The 20,663-nt window shown below is 42.4% G+C and overlaps 2 long non-coding RNA genes across 2 annotated transcripts; both read left to right on the forward strand.

Annotated features, from left to right (window-relative positions):
- Positions 1-264: 264 nt before the first annotated feature.
- Positions 265-5,998, forward strand: LOC134472042 (uncharacterized). The gene is made up of 3 exons (XR_010041867.1): positions 265-415; positions 2,906-3,053; positions 5,533-5,998. It is a non-coding gene; the product is annotated as an uncharacterized LOC134472042 (long non-coding RNA).
- A 5,129-nt stretch (positions 5,999-11,127) lies between these two features.
- LOC134472044 (uncharacterized) lies at positions 11,128-17,328 on the forward strand. The gene is made up of 3 exons (XR_010041868.1): positions 11,128-11,348; positions 13,363-13,534; positions 17,202-17,328. It is a non-coding gene; the product is annotated as an uncharacterized LOC134472044 (long non-coding RNA).
- Positions 17,329-20,663: the final 3,335 nt, after the last annotated feature.

Consider the following 20,663-nt stretch of genomic DNA (forward strand, 5'->3'; position numbering starts at 1 on the left):
GACCAGTGAGAAGAAGAGATTTTTTCGAAAATTGAGCCTTGGAGAAGGAAAGCTGTCTGTAGCCTCCTGTGGACAGCCAGACCGCACTTAGAAGACAGAGAAAAGTGTCCATCCCTAAGGGGACAAAAGTCTGCTAGATGTCATAAAGTCTCTGGGGTTAGCTCACGGTGATAATTTCCCTTGATGTCATGCATCATAATTGTGGGATTGGGTGATACTATAGCAGGGCCATTGTGACATGGGTCATTTTTAATTAATGTAGTACTCAAGACAGGTCACACAGAGGGAGCAGTCTTTGTGGGAAGCTCTTAGTGACACCAAACATCAGTCTAAACACTAATACATGGAATCAAAAGGCTTGGGACCCTCAGACAGCTCTCATGGGGAAGTGGTGATCAGCCTGACACTGGAGTAGGTAAGTGGCTGCTGATGCTGGACTCTTGCCTTGAACCAGGAACTTGTTTATCAAACATGTATTACCTGCCTCTTTGGGTATCAATCACTGGTCTGTAGATCCTGTGAGGCTGGACAGGGAGCAAGGATACTGACACATCCTTAACTAAGGTTAGGAAGAAGCTGAGCATGGTGCTGCATGGCTGCGATTCCAGCTGCTCAAGAAACAGGCAAGAGAAACACAAGTTTGATGTCAGTAGAGGCAGCATAGTTAGATTCTGCCTCAACATAAAAGAAAGGACCAATAGTGTAGCTCAGTGCTTCCTTGGCTCAATCCCCAATCTCTCTCCCTCTCTGTCTCTCTCTCTCTCTGTCTCTCTCTCTCTCTGTCTCTCTCTCTCTCTCTCTCTCTCTCTCTCTCTCTCACACACACACACACACCAAAGTGAGTTGGGACAGTCAAAAGTACAAACATTGCAGTGTACAGGCTCGGGTCTACTAGTAAACCAGCCCCTTTCAAGTTTCCAAATGAGATGTCCCCTAATCATAGACCAGCACAAGAAATCCACTTGCCAGCTATCAAAAATCCATTTTTGTAGATGGAATCAATTTTTTGAATTGATTTTCTTGTACCAAGCAGTGCAAGAAGATCTATGACCAAGAGTCAGCAAGCATGTTTCAGTGTTTGGAGAATTCCATTGCAGTTCTCATCAATTCCCATAAAGGTTTTACATGGGTCCAGTGAAATGTGCTGTTTTGGGGGAATGTGATGAAACCACAGGCACGTTCACAAACAAAACCATTTTTCCAAATTTGTTTAACGTTTTGATCCCCACAGAATGGTCACACTGCTTGTGTCTTTGTTGCAGAAGGTAGAATTTACCAGCTGTCTTTAGAAGACAATTGAAGTGAGCATTGGGGGTTTGAGGTTGACATTGAAGGGGCACTAGGAAATGTTTCCTCCCCATCATTCTCCAAGGTCTCCACATTCCCCCAACAGTCTGAAGGGCCTCAGGAGGATAACCTGAAGTTCCTTTTGCCTTTGGACATTTGACCATTACACATGACGGACCAACTGACATACAGTATCTGGGTAATTCTAACCACTGACTGTTCTACTGAGTTGGGTCCAGGAGGAAATGATAGAAGGAATCCAGGGACAAACATCCTCCCCGAGAAAGGCGAAGGCAGAAGCAGTGGCAAACCAGTGTCTCCCCTTCCCGTCCAGTTAGTGGAACTGCCTCGCCTTCTATCACCCAAAATGGTCCTAGGATGCTGGGGACTCTGAAATTAGGAGGAATTTTTTTTAAGGAAATCATTAAATAGATGTGCTTTATTCTGCTGTCAGTCTTGTTGGAATGAATGCCCACATGGGAGCTAGGCCAGAATCATCTGTGTCCTAGGTTGTTGGTTGAACATGCCCCCTCCAAAACTCAAGTTGACATTTAATTCCTAGAGCAGCAGTGTTAGGAGGTGGCCATGATGAGAGTTGCGTAGGATGGGAGGTCCCACCCTCATTGTGGTGGATGAGCAGTAAAGGGAGCCTATGGGAGTGGGTTCACATTTCTACAACATGCAGAACAATGTTCCTCTCTATGGGGCGGAGCATTCCAAGCCCATCTTGGAAGCAGAGACCTGATTCTCCCCAGATACCAAACTTACCACTACCATGACCTTGGACTTCCCTGCCTCCAAGACTTTGAGAAACAAATTTGTTTTTGTAAACTACTCAGTCTCAGGTTTCTGTTACAGCACTCCATAACGAGCTAAGATTCTCTAGTTCCAAATTCCTAAGGTTTGTAGCTGGTGTTTAAATAGCAGTAAAATTGCCCAGGGCTCAACAAAGTGGGAGGATCTTCATTTATTAGGATAACTTAAGCATCAAAAGCATTTGTCTACAGAACAAGCAGCCTGGGCAGCAAAACAATACCACGTGTCTATCCATCTCCTGTCAGCTCTCCACCTCTCCCCCATTTTTGCATGTGTTCACCTCAGAAACACAGATAAGGAAAGCTGCTGTCAGCAGAAATGCATCCCGTGGTGTGTGTGCATCCTTGTAGATGCTCATGTGCATGTTGTACATGAATATTTGTCCAGGGTGGACATGAGTGCAGGTACACAGTGTGTACATGTGTGTCTGTGCACATGCACACCAAGAGCAGCGGTAGCACAGAATGCTGTGATGTCCCTGACTGCTGGTCACCACCCCACCTACCAGCAAAACAGAGGAATGGACTGTACACTTGTTAGCTGCTGGGCCGCCTTTTCACTGCTTTTAGTTTTGGTGTCTTGGATGTTATTGTCATTTATTTACTTATTTAATTTTCTTATGCATTTGCTTCCAAAAGGGATTAAAAGTTGCTTAAGGACAGAGACTGTCTCATTCTGTGCGGTTGTGAGCCTGCTCCCAGGTAGCTCCTCTGACTGATCTTGTTCAGTCTCCCTGACACTTCAGTGGCCGTGCCACTACAGATTCACTTCGGCTCCTGGAAAAGTCTTTCCCTATTTGCAGGTCCTCTGGGAGTGTCCAGTTTCCAGTGACCAGGTGTCAGAGAGAGTGGCCTCAGTGATGCCCAGTGGATGGGACCCACCAAGTTCTCACCATTCTGTGCTCCACAGCGAGAGCTTGTTGGCCAGGGTTGGGATAATGGAGTGATCAGGTGAGCACACTAAATCTTGATTATACTCCTGGAGCACAGGTCCACGTGCCTCTTTTTGCTGCCTACTCAGTGCCTCAGGAGCTAACTCTGAGGTCTGCATCCTGGGCTCTCCTGTCCTCCCCCAGTTGGGGTCAGTGATGGAAAACTCGAAGGGCGAGTTCTCAGTACCTGCCCTGCTCCTCACTGCCTCCCTGTCAAATGCAATTCTGGTAAAGCTGATTTCCTTGCTGGCTCCTGACAGTGGGGCTTCTTGACAGCATCTTCTTCCAGAACCTTCTTCCAGACTCAGTGCTCATTGGCTCTGATATCATTACTTGTTCTGTTGCACCATCAGGCTGCAGTAGTAGTGGCTTCTGTTTCTATTATGAGAATGCAAGCATTCTTCACCGATTCCCTGTGGCTTGGCCTTCTGTGGTTAAGTCCCCTCCTTAAACTTCCCTCAGATGAATGCTTCCTGTGTGTCTGCTGACAAAGCCATGTGATGTGAGCTTCTTCTGGGCAGGGCTCTGCTGGCCTCACTCCTGTGTCCCTCATGCTCAGCCTAGGTAGGCGGTGAAGAGATGTTTGTTAAACTGAATAAATGCAGAGCAAATAGTGCCCTTAACAGATGGTTTGGTAACTACAGCAGTGATTAGGTCAGCGATGTCATTTCGCGCCATAAAACAAAATCCCAAGCAGGATGATTGCAGGTTCAACATCAGTGTGGTCAACTGAGTGAGACACTATCTCAAAATAAAAAATCTGCAGTAGAACTATGTACTCCAGTGGTAAAGTACTTGCCTAGTGTGGTTTCAATCCCTAGCACTGCAAAAATAAACAAAAATCCTCAAATCTCCAGAATCCTAACCATTTCCTTCCCACCCTTATTTTCAGAAGTGTAGAGAAGAACCTTCACCAGAAAAGAGGCTGAAATACTTGGCTAAGACAGCTAGAGCATGTCACATGACAGTAAAACCATTCACCTGGCGCTGGAGCTCCCATCCCAGCCACATGCATAGCTGCACAACCTCTGGAAACTTCCTAAGGATCCTAAAAAAAACGTCTCTCTGCAGAGATGCCAGATCCCTCCAGAATACGAGATGAAAGGCAGCTGGAGAGTATATTGTGCCCTTTTATAGCTAAACTGAGAAAGAGTAAGAGTCACAGCCCTGAAAACCCTCCACATCTGTCTTAGAAGAGGCACACTTGGAAGGAAGTGTTCCCTTTAGTACTGTCATAGTATAGACCTAAAATGGTCCCCATTTCCCCAGAAGTCTCATGTGTGCAGAGGTGGGGCTCTGACATGAGATCCTTTGTGGAGGTGCTGCACTGTACTCATTGGTGGATGCATCCATTGAGAGCTTGGGGACAGACGTGCCCTGAGGAGGCAGAGCCTGCTCAGAAGAGCTGGGTCACTGGAGATGGAGTCCAGTAGGGTTATCCTTGGCCACACTCCTGTCTTCTCTTTCTCTGCTCCAGTACCATGGACTGAAGAGCTTTCCTCATGCACTCTGTCCACTGGAGCCAGCTGACCATGCATGGACTCACCTCTCTGAAACCCTGGGCCAACATAACCTTCTCCTCCTTTAAGTCCCAGGTGTTGGCTATTTTGTCCAGTGGAGGAAAAGAAATAATACAGATAACTCTTTGCATGACTGATTAAAAAAGATTTATATGCATCACGGCATTATTAAACATATTCTGTTGCTAGAGGAACCTGGGCAGGAGAAATTAGGGGGTACAACTTGACCATCACCCCAGGAAGAGGTTTCCAGGCTGTCTCTCCATATGAAGGGAGGGAGGCTTTGTGGTAAACTGAGTCTGTGTGGCCACTGATTCCCCCAGTGTCCTTTTGCTCAGCACTCACAAGTACTACATCGCTCCCTCATCCTCCCATGTGCTCTTCAGTCTGTTTCACCAGCTCCTGGTTCCTGTCGCTGGAGGGTGGCACATTATATTTTAAGACAAGGTCATGAATAACAAAGATTGTGAATAATGACCACAGTGGACTAGGTTCTGTCAAGATGATCCATTTCATCTTGCTGCTGTAAAAGCTCTTTCCTGGTTGTACACACCCAGTGTCCCAGGGCACAATCATAGTGCTGTGTGCTCCTTTTTTCACCCATTCATTTACCCCTTAGGGACTCTTTTCTTGTGGCCTCTGTACACTTATCTCTCTAAGCAGAATCTCATCTGTATTGAGCAAGACAGGAACAAATTCTATTATAGATGAACAAGGGAGATGGTTTTATTATCTCTCTAAATAACACACATCATATTAAAGACTTTTCTTTGTTACATTATCTATGTAGCTCTTAACCTATTTATTCGCCAATTGATCGATTTGTCAGACACTATTGTGAATGCTCCATCTGTTGTTTAGCTTTCTGTTACTGTAATAAATAGCCAAGGTAAATCAATTTAAAAAGAAGAAAGGTTTAATTTGGCTCACAGGTTAGACCCTTCAATCCACAGTCAGTTGGCCCTATTGCTTTGGCAGGGAGCACATGGTAGAGGAAGCTGCTCACCTTGGCAACCAAGATGCAAAGAGAAGGAGGGAGGCCAGGGCTCCACCATTGTCTTCGGGGGCTGCTGCTGATTGGAAGACTTCCAACAAGACCCCACCTCTCCGAGATTCCACTGCCTGCAGACAGTGCCACAGGCTGAGCACTTCTCATGCCACAGCACTTAACATGTTCCAGCCCAATCATGATTTGAGTGCTCCTGTCATCTGCATTTCCAAACTGAGACTCCCTTAGGCTCAGAGAAGTTAACTAACTCACACCAGGTCACACAGCTTGAAAGTTTTAGAGATGATATTTACACTCATGTGTTTGGACTCCACAGCCAATAACTTCTCATTATATTCACCTCCAGTTTGGAAATAGTTCTTTCATTAATATGGAATTTTACTGGAAATAGAGAATACCTGGCCACCATTCATTGAACCATGACTTCCTGTACAACATCTGGTGAGTATGATGTCTTTAAAAAGTAAGCAAGCATCTAACATATGGCCAAAGGATCAGGTGACTGCTATAACAGTAGAAAAAAGGCTGTCTGTCCCTGGTTCATGAGAGGAGGGCTCAGTTCCCCATGTGACTCTTTTCTAAAGGATCTAAGGGTGCTGATTCTCCTGGGCCTTTGCACAGTCATTTTGCTCGAACACAACACATTACCATTACAAATCATTTCCCCAAAACTCTATGTATAGCCTCAAATACAGATGCACACAGGAACATTGTAAAGACTAACTTTGTGAAGCCCAGGAGAATCCGTGCACACTTTTTCCAAAGCTTGACTTAGCTCCACCTTGTCAATCTGTATATGCAGGTCAGAGTAAGCTGTCTTTTCCTTTACCCAATCCTCAGTTTTCATAAAACAGTTAAAACGATAGGGCTGAATTCACAATAGCCAAGAAGCAGAAGTAACCAAGTGTTTATCCATGACTAAACAGGCAAAGAGAATGTGGTACATGCAATGGGATGTTTTTCAAGCTTAAAAAGGAAGAAAATTCTGGCTTGTTATAACACGGACGAATCTTAAAGATATAAGCTAAGAGAAAAACTCAAGTTGTAGAAGAAAATGTTACATAACGTCACTTACAGGAATTGCTTAGATGAGGCAAATATAGAGTCACAGAGAGTAATACGGCGAGTCTCTGGGGTTAGGGGAAGTGTATAGAGAGTTCTCACTAAATGGGGACAGTTTCAGTTTAAGAACATGAAAATGCTCTAGGGGATTTCCACACCGCAATGTAAAATATACTTATCATTACTGAGCTGTATACTTAAAAATGTACAGGTACACATATACACTATAATTAAATACATTTTTAAGGTAGCAAATACATATAGGATTATAGTTCACTATACTTTTCCTTCCTTCTCCTATCACTGAGAGTTCACTTTTTGCTCAGGAACCACCTTTCTCTCTCTCTCTCTTTCTCTCTCTCTCTCTTTGTCTTTCTCTCTCCCTCTCTCTCTGTCATTGAGAATTAAATCCATCCTTCACACTGAGTTAGATCCTCAGTCTCACTAAGTGTCTAAGTTGCCTAGACAGGGCTTGAATTTGTGATCCTCCTGCCTCAGCCTCTCGGAGTGCCACCACACTCAGCTAGGGCTTCTTTTTCTTAAACATAGACTTGAAAACATTTTGCTTGCACCAAGAGCAGCCCATGTGGTTAGGAAATGACTCTCTGCGCTGGCCTGCAGCACTCTCCCAGCCTCCCACGATCCAGCCGGGACAGGCCATAAGACCAAAGAGCATGTGATTTCCAACGCCCTCAGCACAGTTCCCAGCAGGGAAGAGTTTGATTAAACAGAAGATGAGGCTGATGGGGCGGGTTGGCAGCTCTCTGGTGAATCTTCTAAGGGGTAAAGGAAAACTGATTTGTCTTTTGAAAAAATTCATCTTTATTTAAAAATCCACCCATGAACCCCACATGTCCCTGTCATATCAATATGAGATGGACAATAGAATTTTGGATTTTTTTCTTTTTTGGTTTGTTGCATTTCCATGTTTTCAACTGAGAAACAGTATTGTACAAGATTTCATGCTTTGATCGTGTAGTGAAATGTATTTATAGTGAAACTACCAATGACATGAACATATAACCAGTTATTTTAAAAAGCTACATTCTTGGGCTCAAGATCACACGCACACACCCACATAACTGTGTTTGTGTAGAAATTCTTTTCCAGGTTTACTTTCTTGGGGATAAGCATGTATCTATACGTGATATGCAGACGTGGCAGTGACGTGGGGAGGAAACCAGTGCAGGAAGAGGAAAAGCTGGGTTCTGTCTGTGGCTGCATCTCACACAGTCAGCTCGTCTCTCTAGATCCCAAATCTGTGTGACAGAGTTGTAGATTATGACATTATCTCTCTCATTCTTCTCACTCTGGCTTTTCATGATGGTCTGATTTCATGGTCATGTTCAATGTGTTCATGTTGCCCAAACAAAACAACATCCTTGATATCAAAGAAAGATTGAAAAAACAAAATTTTTTACTCACTGAGGCCAGAAAGTGGAATAAATGAGCTATTTAGAAGGGACCCCAATAACAAAGGTTGAAATGAGGAGGTATTTCTGCTTATTGCTTGATTTTCCTCCAAATGAAATTTATACCTCCTGAGCATTTTAAATTAGTCCTCATTTTAAATATCTTTAAATAACTTTCAACAGTTTCCAATGCTTTTCTTTAGAGCATGTGTAAATTATACACAGTTTAAACAAATGAAGAAAAGCACAATTTGTTAATGAGATTACATAGGTAATGCTCACTGGGGCTTTCTTGGTCAATGTAATGATAAACTGTCTCCAGTATTTATGAATATCCTGAACCCAAGCCTTTCTTTTTTCTAATAATGCCTTCAGGGATGAAAATCTTCTATAGACAATAAGATTTGTAAACAATTTCCTTGCCATGTAGTGAAGCTGTATTTATCAAACTGAGTTTAAAATGTATTGAAGTGAAATAAATTGAGTTAGAATGAATCCATTTAGGAAATTTAGTTCATCTAAATTACAGACTCATTAAAAGTCAGAATGTGGCTTAATCAATTATTAGCCTAAGATCAGACTAGCAGGTGGTCCCAAATACACTGAATCCCAGTTAGAGACCCTCTTCCCTCTCCTTCTGCTCCTCTCCCTTTGGTCTTCGGTAGTCCATGCTAACTGACAGGAATAGCTGTTCTTTCTCATCACTTAGCTCCCAAGGACTGAGGGTCAGCTCTGGGATTGGCCTGTGTTGGGGCATTTTCTGTGACATACAGTGAGCTGTGTATCTTATAGAATCTGCAGTTACTGAGCCCCTTAGCACATACTGTTTGTCCACTGTGAATAATGCATTGCTTACAGAGCATTCTCCTCTATCATTTTCCCATCAAACATCTACCAGGTATAGTACCCTAAGGTCCTTATAGAGGGAGGAAGAGGAACCTGGAGAGTTTAAGAAACTTGCCCTGAGTTGAGCTGTAAGTTACTGATCTCAATAACAAAGTCCAGAGGGAGATGCTCCCACCCTCCTCCCAGCCTCCTCTCCCCTGGCAGCTCAAGCCCACCACTCTGAATTTCTTTCAGGGCCTTAGACACATTCCACCCACTGTCTCTCACCTGCGACCTTGACCTCGCTTTTGCTGTTCTCTGCCTTTCCTCCCAAGCAGGAGGCCAATGGCTGTGCCCTGCCCCACCTCAGCTCCCCGCCCTCTGCCGGGGCATTCCCTACACTGGTTACCTATTCAGATGCAACTTCTTTGGAGGCAAGGACCATGCCTGCCTCTCTTTTGCACTCTCTGACGATCTGATGGAGCAACCCACAAAGTGGATGTTTAGTAAGTATTCGCTGAATGAGTGATGGTAGGCAAGTTGAGGTCATTCTGATTGTGTTTTACATCTACCTAAACCCGAACTCATTTACCAGAAATGGGGATAAGGAACGTTTCCTCTTCGACACCACCCAACCCAAGGTTAGTGCTCAGAGTGAGTTCAGAAGCAGTGTCTTTAACTGACCACTGTAGTGCGTCACTTATGTGTATTGACCAAGGAAGTAGAGTACAAGACAGGGTAATGTAATAACAATAATAAAATGAAAGGAAAGGAAATGAAGTAGGACTCAATCTGCACAAAAATCAGTGAGACAAAAACCACTGCTCTTGGAAAAGATGAGGCCTATTTCAGACAGAAACCACCACAGGAACAAAGAACAAACTCCAGGCCCTTAACCTTTTACTTACTGAGTGCACGGTTCATTTCTGGAGCAGTCAAGGACTTGATCCCACTCTTTCTAAAAGTAAAACAAAAAACAACAAAAAAGTAGCAACTTTTTCCTTGAGCCTACAAATGCCCATTGTGTTACTGGGTTGGGGACCGTGCCCAGGTTCTTGGTGTCCTGAACACAGAGTTAAGCAGAGCACTCAAAAGGAGCATCAAGGTCAAAGATTTATTGAAAAGTGAAAATAGCCTCCCCGCAGGGAGAGGAGGCCAATGAGAAGCTTGGCACTCAGGGTGTTGAGTGATAGGATCTGGGGCTGGATCGAAGGGGTTGGCCTGAAATTTTGCTCTTACCAATGAGCATCTTAACTCTGCTGTTTCACTGGGTGGTGGAATTTTTGACATTTTCTAGGCAAAGCCCACAGGGGTATGTTTCAGAACAGCATAGCTCATGACATGGTAATTAGAGATGGGGTCAGTCAAGCGTTGCTGAAGATCACTGGGGACATGTCCAGAGACCTCCCGTGTGTGAGCTGGGTTAATTACTTTCTCCTTCTGTATTTAGAACATGACATCTTGGTCCTGGGCTAAGGTTTAAGTCAGAAGGTGAGTTTAGCCCAGAAAGTGGGCTCCAAGGCAGGCCCTCCCTTCTCCTTCCAGCTGTTTCTAGCCACCTTCTATCTCAAATGGGTAGCTAAATGCAGAACAAAGCTTGGCCTTCATTTTGTATTTCTCCTTTATTATCTTATAACTTTGAGTCACATCTTTGCTCTGTGGATAGGCATGGTAATTATTTAGGGGGTGCATGCCTAAAATCTGGCAATATAAGGTTGATTGGCATTCAGTTTTTGTAACCTATCTAATCCTTCTTCCAGACTGAGGACACAAAGAGTTACAGGAACACTCAGCCACCTAAAAGCACACAGAAGTCCTCAGTAATCCCTCTAAACTCATGGTCTCCTTGGGTTCCAGCAGAGGCTCCGTAAAACTGACACTGCTTATTATACTGCTAAATTCTCCACACAGGAAATATGCCCTGTCCACTATTCTTGTGTGAAGACGCATGATGTCTAACACAAGAGATACAACACTGGGTTACAACAACCCATCCCATACCTTTCTACTGTAAATTTGTACTGTAGCACAATAATATTCTGTTGTGTGTCTCAGTAGTTGCATCTGGGGGATATAGGAAACAATCTTTGTGTTTACCTACTTGGTATGTGCATGTATGCAAAAGTGTCAAACTGGGATTTTTACTCTCATTTATGCCCCATCTAACAAGTTTTGTATATGTCTACCTGAACATTCTTCTGCTATGTAAACACGCACTTTACATTAATGGATGTGAATTTATTTTGATGTTTCTGATAGAAATAGTTCAATTCAGTATAGCACATGAAAAACTAGATTTCCAAGTTTTGAAGGAAATAAAAAGTGAATCATCAGATCACTCACGCGTGGAAGATGAAGATGATGATGGCATTAATGTTGGCCATGCAAGCCAAAGTTCCTATAACAGTAAAATGGAGCAAGAATCAACTGATACAGACACAAGGAATGCAGACCTCCTTGATTTAGACAACAAAGAAAACAGTAATGTGAGTATCTATTTGACTAGTCAAAATGGTATAAAACTGTCTTGTAAACAAATGAAATGGACCAATGTTAGAATTAGGTCCAAAAATATAGTGAGGATCTTGGCAGGGGGCAAACCTAGAGGACAAAAGGCCTTGCAATGTTGGAAACTGTAACAGATGAAATGCTATAATACGTTATGAAATTCATTAATGCTGAAATACAAGTAAACGTTCTCTATGCACTGATAGCCATACTCAAAAGTGCACTTAGTATGACACCTCACTGGCTGAACTGAAAGCATTCATAAAACTGCTATATTTAGCAGGGCTTTCTCATGGTCATCACAGAAATGTAAAAGACTCATGGAAAAGTGATGGATGTGGGCTTGAGGTTTGTAGAATAACAATGACTGAGGACATTTAATTTCCTTCAAAATTGCCTGAGTCTTCTGATGGCAGTGCCCAGCAGGCAGAGGCAGGTCTTCTGGCTCTCTCCGCTAGCTATTGGTAATTTCCTAATGTCTTATTTTGAAGTCCCACAAAGCTTTTTCACTTTTTTATTGGCTTTATACTATTTTGTTTTGTTTGACTGTATCGTATGTGAAGATATGGTCAACTATTTCAAAGAAAACAAAAGACATTATGGTAGCCACTGTTGATTTCCTGTTGTTGTGAAGCCCTGTGTTGCTTGCATTGTTCTGTTCTGATTTTCTTTGTTCTGTTCTGTTTTGTTTTATTCTCTTTAAAACAAAAAAAATTTAATTGCCTGTGCCCTGATTAAAAGAAACTACCCACCAATAACAAAAAAATTAAAAACACTGGCTGCTATCCACCCATTGTTGGAGAGATTTATAGGTAAGTGTCAAACAATTTACACATCAGCTGAATCCATGACTATTGATGAACATCTTGCAGCAGTTCATGGTCACTATAGCTTCAAGCAGTGTATAAAAATAAACCCTCCAAAATATGGCATAAAAATGTATGTCCTCATAGATGCAAAGGCTTATTTGGTCTTCAATTTAGAAATTTATCCTAGAACTCAGCCACCAGGTCCTTATTCATATAGTAATAAACCAAATGATGTCATGAACAGACCTGTTACTCTTATCTCCCAAGCTAATAGGAATGTGACATTCAACAACAGGTTTCTGGGTTCCAACTGATGTGACACTTGCTGATGGAGCACATGTTTATCAGCAGAAGAACTGCACATGAGAACAAAGCAGAAATTCCAAGTGAAATATTGCAATTTCAAAAAAGAATTGTATAGTACTATGTTTGGGCTTCAGAAAGATATAGCATTGGCCTAGTATATGGCAAAGAAAAGCAAGCCAATACTGTTGATGTGAATATCTCACCATGATGGAAATATTGATAAGGAAATCTCTACAAAATGGAAACTTGAGATAGTAACTTTCTACAACAAAGGTGGAGTAGATGTGGTTGACTAGTTATTCAGCAACTCTGATGTCATAAAGTGTTCGTCCATAATTATGTTTTACTTGATCTCAAATGTGTGTGGCATAGTCTGATAGTTTTCAAGGAAGATGAGTGCAAAATATCACAGAAATTTTTTTAGAGGTTTGGGGCTGGAGTTTATAAGAGATCACTTATAGCAGAAGAGAACAAAAGGATTCTTCCCAAGGAACTGCACAAAAAATTTCTAAAGTACACTGGTGAGCTGACAGGTGACCAGGCAGGTACAGTGTCACAAAGACTTACAACAAGAAAACAAACAAAAAAAAGTCAACTGTGCCCTATAAGAAAGTACAAGCAAACAAATGTGCCATAGTGTGAGTGATACTTGTGAATGGAGCATGCAGTTTTCATGTGTGAGACATCCTTAAGTGTGACAGGTGATGCAAAGATTATGTCTGTGGTACAGTTTTGTGTGTTTACACTGTAGTTCACATGGGTTTTTATCTTTGATGTTATATTTTAAGTTTTATAAGCAAGTAAACAGCTGATGCGAAAATGTGGGTGTCTATTCTAAATGCACAACACATGATAAGAATTTAATGTTTATTTTTAGAATTCATGCTCCTCCCTTCCTTCATTGACCTGGAATGGTGTGGCTGGTGAAGAGTCTGAGATCTGCTCTCCCTCCATCTACTAGCAAGACTCAGAGCTCAGAAACCTACAGGAACACCAGTAACCCACTAGGATCCTGCAAAGGCACACACAATGGACAGGCAGAACTAGAGGTATGGGAGGGTCTCATGCAACAGTAATAACATAAGCCAGAACGGAGATTTAGCTCAGTGGCACAAGCATCTGACTGGCAAGCATGAGGTTGTAAGTTTTATTCCCAGTATTAAAAATAAATAAATAAACAAATAAAAATAATATAAGCCAGCAGGTGCTAAGTTAGGAGACAGTGTTGTGCTTGAGGACAGAGACACAGGAATAGAAGAAGGTGAGTAGTGCCACCCCCTTCTCTTGTATTTTCTTCTCTCTCTCTCTCTCTCTCTCTCTCTCTCTCTCTCTCTCTCTCTCTCTTGCTCTTTCTCTCTTTTTTTTCTTGCTAACCAACTGTGGAGAACTCCAGCCACAGAAAACTAATCCCCTCCCCTACATCCGGAGGCAAGGATCACACCCAAACTCAGCAAAAATCCACCAGCAATCTTGGCAAAAGTATGTATTTCTGCAATCCGACTTGAACCTACTACAGAACTACAGACACTAGAGGAATTTACTTTCACTTTTCTCTGTCTAATTGGTTTCCCTTTTAGTATTTGGTTGGATTAATGTTTTGTTTTACTTTCTTTTGTTTTTCATTTTATTTGTTGTTTGTTTTTATTGTTTCTTTTTTGTTTGCTTATTTCCCCTTTTTTCTCATTTTTTCATTTTGTTTTTCTTTCTGTATGTTGCTGTTTTTTCAATATGTAAGTATATTTTTGTTTACTGGATTTTTTTTCTCTTTCTTATTTCTTTTTCTGTTTTTTCTTCCTTCTTTTCTGTCTCATTCATGATTTAAATCATTCACCTTTCTTTTTGTTTTATTCTGCTTATTTTCCTCCTCTCTTTAGTCAACTATCTCACGACTCTATGATATTTTCATGTGAGTAAACACCATATGGTCTCTTCCCTTTCTGGTTCCCTTCAAAACTCCTAGGCCTTCCCCTCTAATCCTTCCCTCCTGTGTCCTACAGTTACACAGAATCTGGATGATCATCCTGTGCCATCCAACCTTGCTCCTACTGTATTTAACCTCATGCATCTCTCCATCCCACCCCCACTCTCTTGAACCCCACACACAACAGCATAAACTCATTCTACTAAGTGGGAAATCATTGCATACAAGTTCCTGGTATAAGTTGGATTATATTACACTTCTGTGTCTCTTCCTCCTATGGTTATAGATACCAGGCTAATAGTTATCACAATTTGTCAGTGATAGAAGTGAAAAGAAGTATGAAATATAAATGACCTTTATTTTAAGAATGGGGAAGAGACCCCCTGATCCTCCAGGGTCTGGCATTCTCTCCGGGGTCTGGCAATCTCTCCTTTGGACACATGGAGTAGGGGCATACATGTAGCTTAGGTTGGGGGTGGAGCCTAAGGGGCATTACTGATGCACAGGGAGCCCACTGGTATTCACTTCGCACCACAGGTAAATTCCTAAGGGCAGGGAAGATAGAGCTCTTTGGTTCTGCCTCCAAGGCTTTACTGGCTACAGTGTCTGGCCTAGGGCAAGATTCTTTCATTCCTGTCTTTTGATTATTAGGAAAAAGGGTGGAGATTTTTTTCTTTTGCTGATTCCTGCTGGAAGGGGGCACTGTACTGGGGCTTAGGGGTGTCGATGGGATGATGGTTGATGTCCATGTAAAAGCTGGTGCCAGGTGTTTTATCCAGGACAACTTTATCACTGGTGAATGCACGTATGTTAGACTGAAAAAACAAAGAGACAAGATGTCATGAAGAGGCATGGCATTGTCATATTTAAGGAACCAGGTGAAGTAAAAGGAAAGGTGCCTTTGATTTTGATATGTCATTATATCAGGACCACGTTGAGGTAGAATCATTGCCACAGTAAGGTAGAATTCTGAAAAATAAATGTGGGGTTAGGAGGAGTGAAGTTATGAGAGGTGATTACTCCCCCATCTGAAAGGGTAAAAGTTAAGAGGGTAGATAGGTAAGACTTGTCTCTGGTATGCATGATGTGGGAGTCTTTAGGAAATACTGTTGAGAGTCCTGCTATAAAAAGGATAAGAAATTAGGAACCAAATTGGATAACAAAATATGATAGCCTGAGCGTTGTGGCTGTGAGGCCTTGGTGAGATGGAGATGAGTGGGCAAAAGGATGGTTATATCTAGGGCTGGAAGGGCACCACTTAGCCTGAGTGATGTGAAACCAGGATGGCAGTCTAGCAACTTTGATTGCTGTTGAGGTTGTCAAGAAGACCAGGTATGGACTGCTGTAACTTGGTTGTAGTCCTTGGTATGATTTGCTGTAACAGGACATTAGTAAGTATATCAGCAGTTTTCCTGGTTGTGGGAAAGGCTTTTATGTATCCTGAAAAAGTATAAACAAAGGTAAGAAGATAAAATTTATCTGTCAGTCTTGACCAGGGTTGTGTCTGAGAAACTGGTGAATAAGAAAGGAAGGGGGTGATATATATTTCTGAGGAGAGATATAACAGGTGTAAGCTGTTGAGACCTCAGAGTATCTGGGTCAGCCTGTATAAACACAAGGGAACAAAAAGCATTTTTAAGATTTAGGACTGCAGAGTGAGTGGTGGAGGGAAGATTTGACACCACTGGGTGGACTGGGAAGAAGCAGTCTGGAACCTGCATGATATAGGCCCTGTTTGTAAATGACATAGGTTGGCCATCAATACTCCCTATAGAGACTGAGGACTTAATATAGCAGCCTGAAAACTCAGGAAGAACTCTCTCTATATATATGGCCCCTATGTCCACAAGTATAGAGAATGTCTTACCTGAGACTTTTAGTGGGACTTAGGACCCTGAGATGGACACCTTAAAGGGGGCCGTGGGCCCTTAGCCCCGTGAGTCTTCAGCAGCAAATTTAAGCAGATCTGTCAGCGATGAATCTGGCAGTGTTGGCATTTCCTGTGAGGGCTAGAAGTTAGGATGGCTTACCCACTCTCTGGTGGCTAGGACAGTCCAGTCGCCCTGGGGTAAGGTCTCAAAGGAACGCCAGGATGGGGCACTCTCTTGCCCAATGTCCTTCTGCTGCATTTGAGGCATGGTCCATAGGGGGGGCCAGGCAGCTCCACCTTGTGTTGGTTTACCTGTCTCAGAACTCCAAGTGTCACAAGTGTTACTGTTATCTCTGTTGTTGAAAACACAAAAAGCCATATTAAGGAGGTCTCTGTGGGGTTTGAGGGTCAAGTTTTGCCTTTTTGTTTTGGGATCTGGTCTACAGTAGAAGGTATCTGTAGAATTAAGTAAGTATGCAGGAGTCAAATACAATCAACAGGGTATTTATAATTTTAATAATGGCTTCCCATAAGGAGAATAAGATCCAGGGAATTTTAGGAACTGACATGTCATTTATGTCATATATAAGTATCTCTTTATATTATTAAAATGTCTAATGCCATCTAATTTTTGGAGGATGGCCTGTTTTATTAAATATTTTTTTATTTAGGAAAGAAATCAGCTGTGGTGTCATTTAATGTCTAGTGGTTTTCAGCAAAAGGAATTTATAATTACCTCTTAATTTTAGTTGTTAAACATCTAGGAGATTGGTAACAGTACAGTATAATATAGGCAGTAAGCTTAACATCAACCATGAGCATTGTTAGAAGATTGCTAACAGTACAGTACAATATAGGCAGTAAGCTTAATATAAAACATTAAATGGCTATTAACCATGAGCATTTTAACATTTGTATGCTGAAGAAATTTGTGAAACATCTCTAAGCGTATGTCTGGATCTGAAAGAAAACATCTTTCATGGCTGGAACACAAGAAAAAGGCAGCAGAAACAATCTGAAATTTGTATCTGAAAGCACAAATACACCATCAGATCAGCAACAATGAATTGTCTGTTGCAACTTATTGTGTTTGTCTCTGCGCTGGCAGCCAGAGCCACGCCTGCAGTCAGAGCCACACCTGCGCTCTGGGATGGGGGCTGGGACCACTCCGATGACATACGCAAGGCGCAGTGCATGGTGCAGAGCTGGAACTGCTCCGGAGAGCCCAGGTGGAGCGTTTAGGGTGGGGACAGTGCACGCAGAGTGGGCGGGGTGCCTGGGTGTGTAGCACATGGGGTGGAGCCAGAATTGCTCTAGAGACACGTGCAGGGTGGGGGCGGTGTAAACAGAGTGCATGGGGTGGCAGGCGCGCGGCAATGGTGGGGTGGGAGGGGTGCATGGCGCGTAGAGCTGGGGCGCAGTGTGAAGCCATACCTCCCAACACTGTTTGGACGCACCTCCCACATCTCGGCAGGGAATGCGTGTGGCACGGGGAGGGGAACAGGGAGGAGAGAAAGGAGAAGAAGGACACATTCTCAAAATAAAGGCTTAAAGAGAGTTTTGTAAACTTGTCGTCAGTGTGATAAGCTATAAATACCTGTCTCTGGGGGGACAGGAAGTGGTCACCAAGATAAAATCTGTTGTGGGGCCTGGCCCAAGGAGTCACAGTCAGGTGAGGCAATGCACCGTGGTCTACTAAGTTTAGGTCATCACCTGTACATTTTTTAGACCAAGTGATGATCAGTATTTTAGTTCCAAAGCTCATGATAATTGGCCATCATCAACACACGAGTGGATTTTCCGTGGATTTTAGTAACAGCTCTGCCCATGAGAGCTTAAAAAGCTCTAAAGGACATGAGAGTTTTCCAGTGTGGGGCCCGGCCCACAGAGGAAGGCTCTGCCTTGGGCTGTCTAAGGACATGAGAGCATCACCCAAATCCACAGAAGGTGGAGAAAACCCACGTAGGGCCTGGCTCAGCAGCCCGAGTAATCTCTGGGGGTTGCTCACCTGTGGTAGATGAATTAGACCAGTGTTGTTTGCAAACCAGCAGCGACAAGTTTAGCAGCTCCCGAGTGTTGAGAAGTGAGGAATTAATCCAGGATGCAGTCCAGTTCGTGAATCAGCAGGGGACTCGGAATGGGAATTCCAGAAGTCACTCACCTGCAAATCCGAGTCACAGCACCATCTGATAGAATTGGAAAGAAGTATGAAATATAAATGACCTTCATTTTAAGAATGCAGGGCGAGGACCCCCCCCCCCGACCCACCGGGGTCAGGCATTCTTTCCGGGGTCTGGCAATCTCTCCTTCGGACACGTGGAGTGGGGGCATACATGTAGCTTAGGTTTGGGGTGGAGCCTAAGGGGCATTACTGATGCACAGGGAGCCCATTGGTATTCATTTCACGCCACAGGTAAATTCCTAGGGGTGGGGAAGATAGAGCTCCTTGGTTCCGCCTCCAAGGCTTTACTGGCTACAGTGTCTGGCCTAGGGCAAGATTCTTTCAGTCGGTAGCCAGGCTGTACTTAAGACTATTGTTATTGTCAATTGAACTACTTTAACCAGGATGCTACAACCAGCCCCTCCCCCCACCTTGTGGGACTTTAAGGGATCATAACCATCATCATAGTCCAGTACCAAAGGAATGAGCCCTAAGTCAAATAGATAGCAACTCAATATATTAGGAAGGTAGGTTCTTGGGATAAACAAAGACCAAGAACCACCTCCATCATTTTGAGGAACAGACACCTCCCAGGAAAGCCCCAACACCAGTGATTATGCTATCTAACAAAAGAAATCTACAAGCATCAAGACAGAAAACAAAATAAAATACAAAATGATAGGACAAAGAAGCAAAACACAATTACAAATGCCCAGCCCATCCAGGACAAGTCTGGAGCCCTGACAGAGGAAATCAGAAGCCAGAAAATGGAACTCTCCGAAATGATAGCAGCAGAAGTGAAAAAAATATGGAAGAGGCCATCGAAAAGATCATGTCTATGTTATAAAAATAAATGCCTATCAAAATGAAAGACACTAAAGGGGACACAGATTAAACAAACAGAAGAGCTCAGGAAAATGTTGCAAACCTTGAATGCCAAACAGACAAGAAATGGAATCAATCAGACAGATCCAAACAGAAATGCAGATTAAAAACCGCATTGAAAGTACATACAGCAAGTTAAATGGAAGCGAGGATAGAATATCAGATCAAGAAGACAGGAAGGTAACTAGCAACTAGGAAAAGAAAGATGTCTTAAAATTTAGTAAGAGGCCACAAAAAAATCAATCCAACAGCTTATAGGATGAAGCAAAAAAGAACAACATAAAACTGATTGGAACTTGTGGGAAAGCTGGAGACAGTACAAAAGCCATTAAAAACCTCTTCACCAAAATAATGGCTGAAAACTTCCCAAATATGATAAAGAATTTCACATACAAATAAATGGAGCATTTAGAACTCCAAATAGCCATGACCAAAATATCTACACCAAGATATCTAATAATCAAGATCCCAGAAATTCAGCCCAAGAACAAAATATTCAAAGGGGCTAAAGAAAAAAAAAAACCCAGTTCATCTATAAAGGAAACCATCAGAATCACAGCAAACTTCTCAATATGAATCCTCAAATCAAGGAGAGTTTGGAGTGAGGCATTTCAAGCCCATAAGCAAAACAATCTTCAACCCAGATTGATGGACCCTGCAAAACTATCTTTCAAAACTGATGGAAAAATAAGATATTTCCATGGCAAAGAACAACAAGAAAATTATGACCAGCAAACCAGCTCTATGAAATGCTCTGAAGAACATATTAAAAAGAGATAACAAAGAGCATCAATACATGAATGCCAGTAGAAAGAAGCTACCAGGCAGAGCAAGCAATTAAACAGAGGGAACAAAAAACAGAAAAAAAAAACTGAAAAAGAGAAGCCAATACATATCAGTTATAACCATCAATGTAAATGATCTCAATTTACCAATCAAAAGAAATAGACTGACAGAATGGATCAAGAAGAAAGATTCAACAATATGCTGCATCCAAGAAGCACATTTAACCCAAAAAGAAATTCATAGAATAAAGCCAAACAATTCTCCATGCCACAGTAACCCAAAAAAGAAGCAAGGGTTGCTATTCTATTTGCAAACAATGCAAACTTTTAAGCCAAAACTGATCAACAAGACAAAGAAAGTCACTATATACTCATGAAACTCCACGAAGAAGAGATAACAATCATAAATTTTTATGCACCAAACACAGGCTCATCCAACTACACAAAACAAATATTAACAGACATAAAAAAAAAAGTAAGTACTATAGGGACCTTAATACTCCACTTTCACAAATAGGTAGAACAACTGGACAAAATCAACAAAGAAATATTAGGA

This window comes from Cavia porcellus, unplaced genomic scaffold, assembly GCF_034190915.1.
Source record: "Cavia porcellus strain 051 isolate PalLab524CR breed Dunkin Hartley unplaced genomic scaffold, mCavPor4.1 scaffold_21, whole genome shotgun sequence".
In the NCBI taxonomy this organism is placed as follows: domain Eukaryota; kingdom Metazoa; phylum Chordata; class Mammalia; order Rodentia; family Caviidae; genus Cavia; species Cavia porcellus.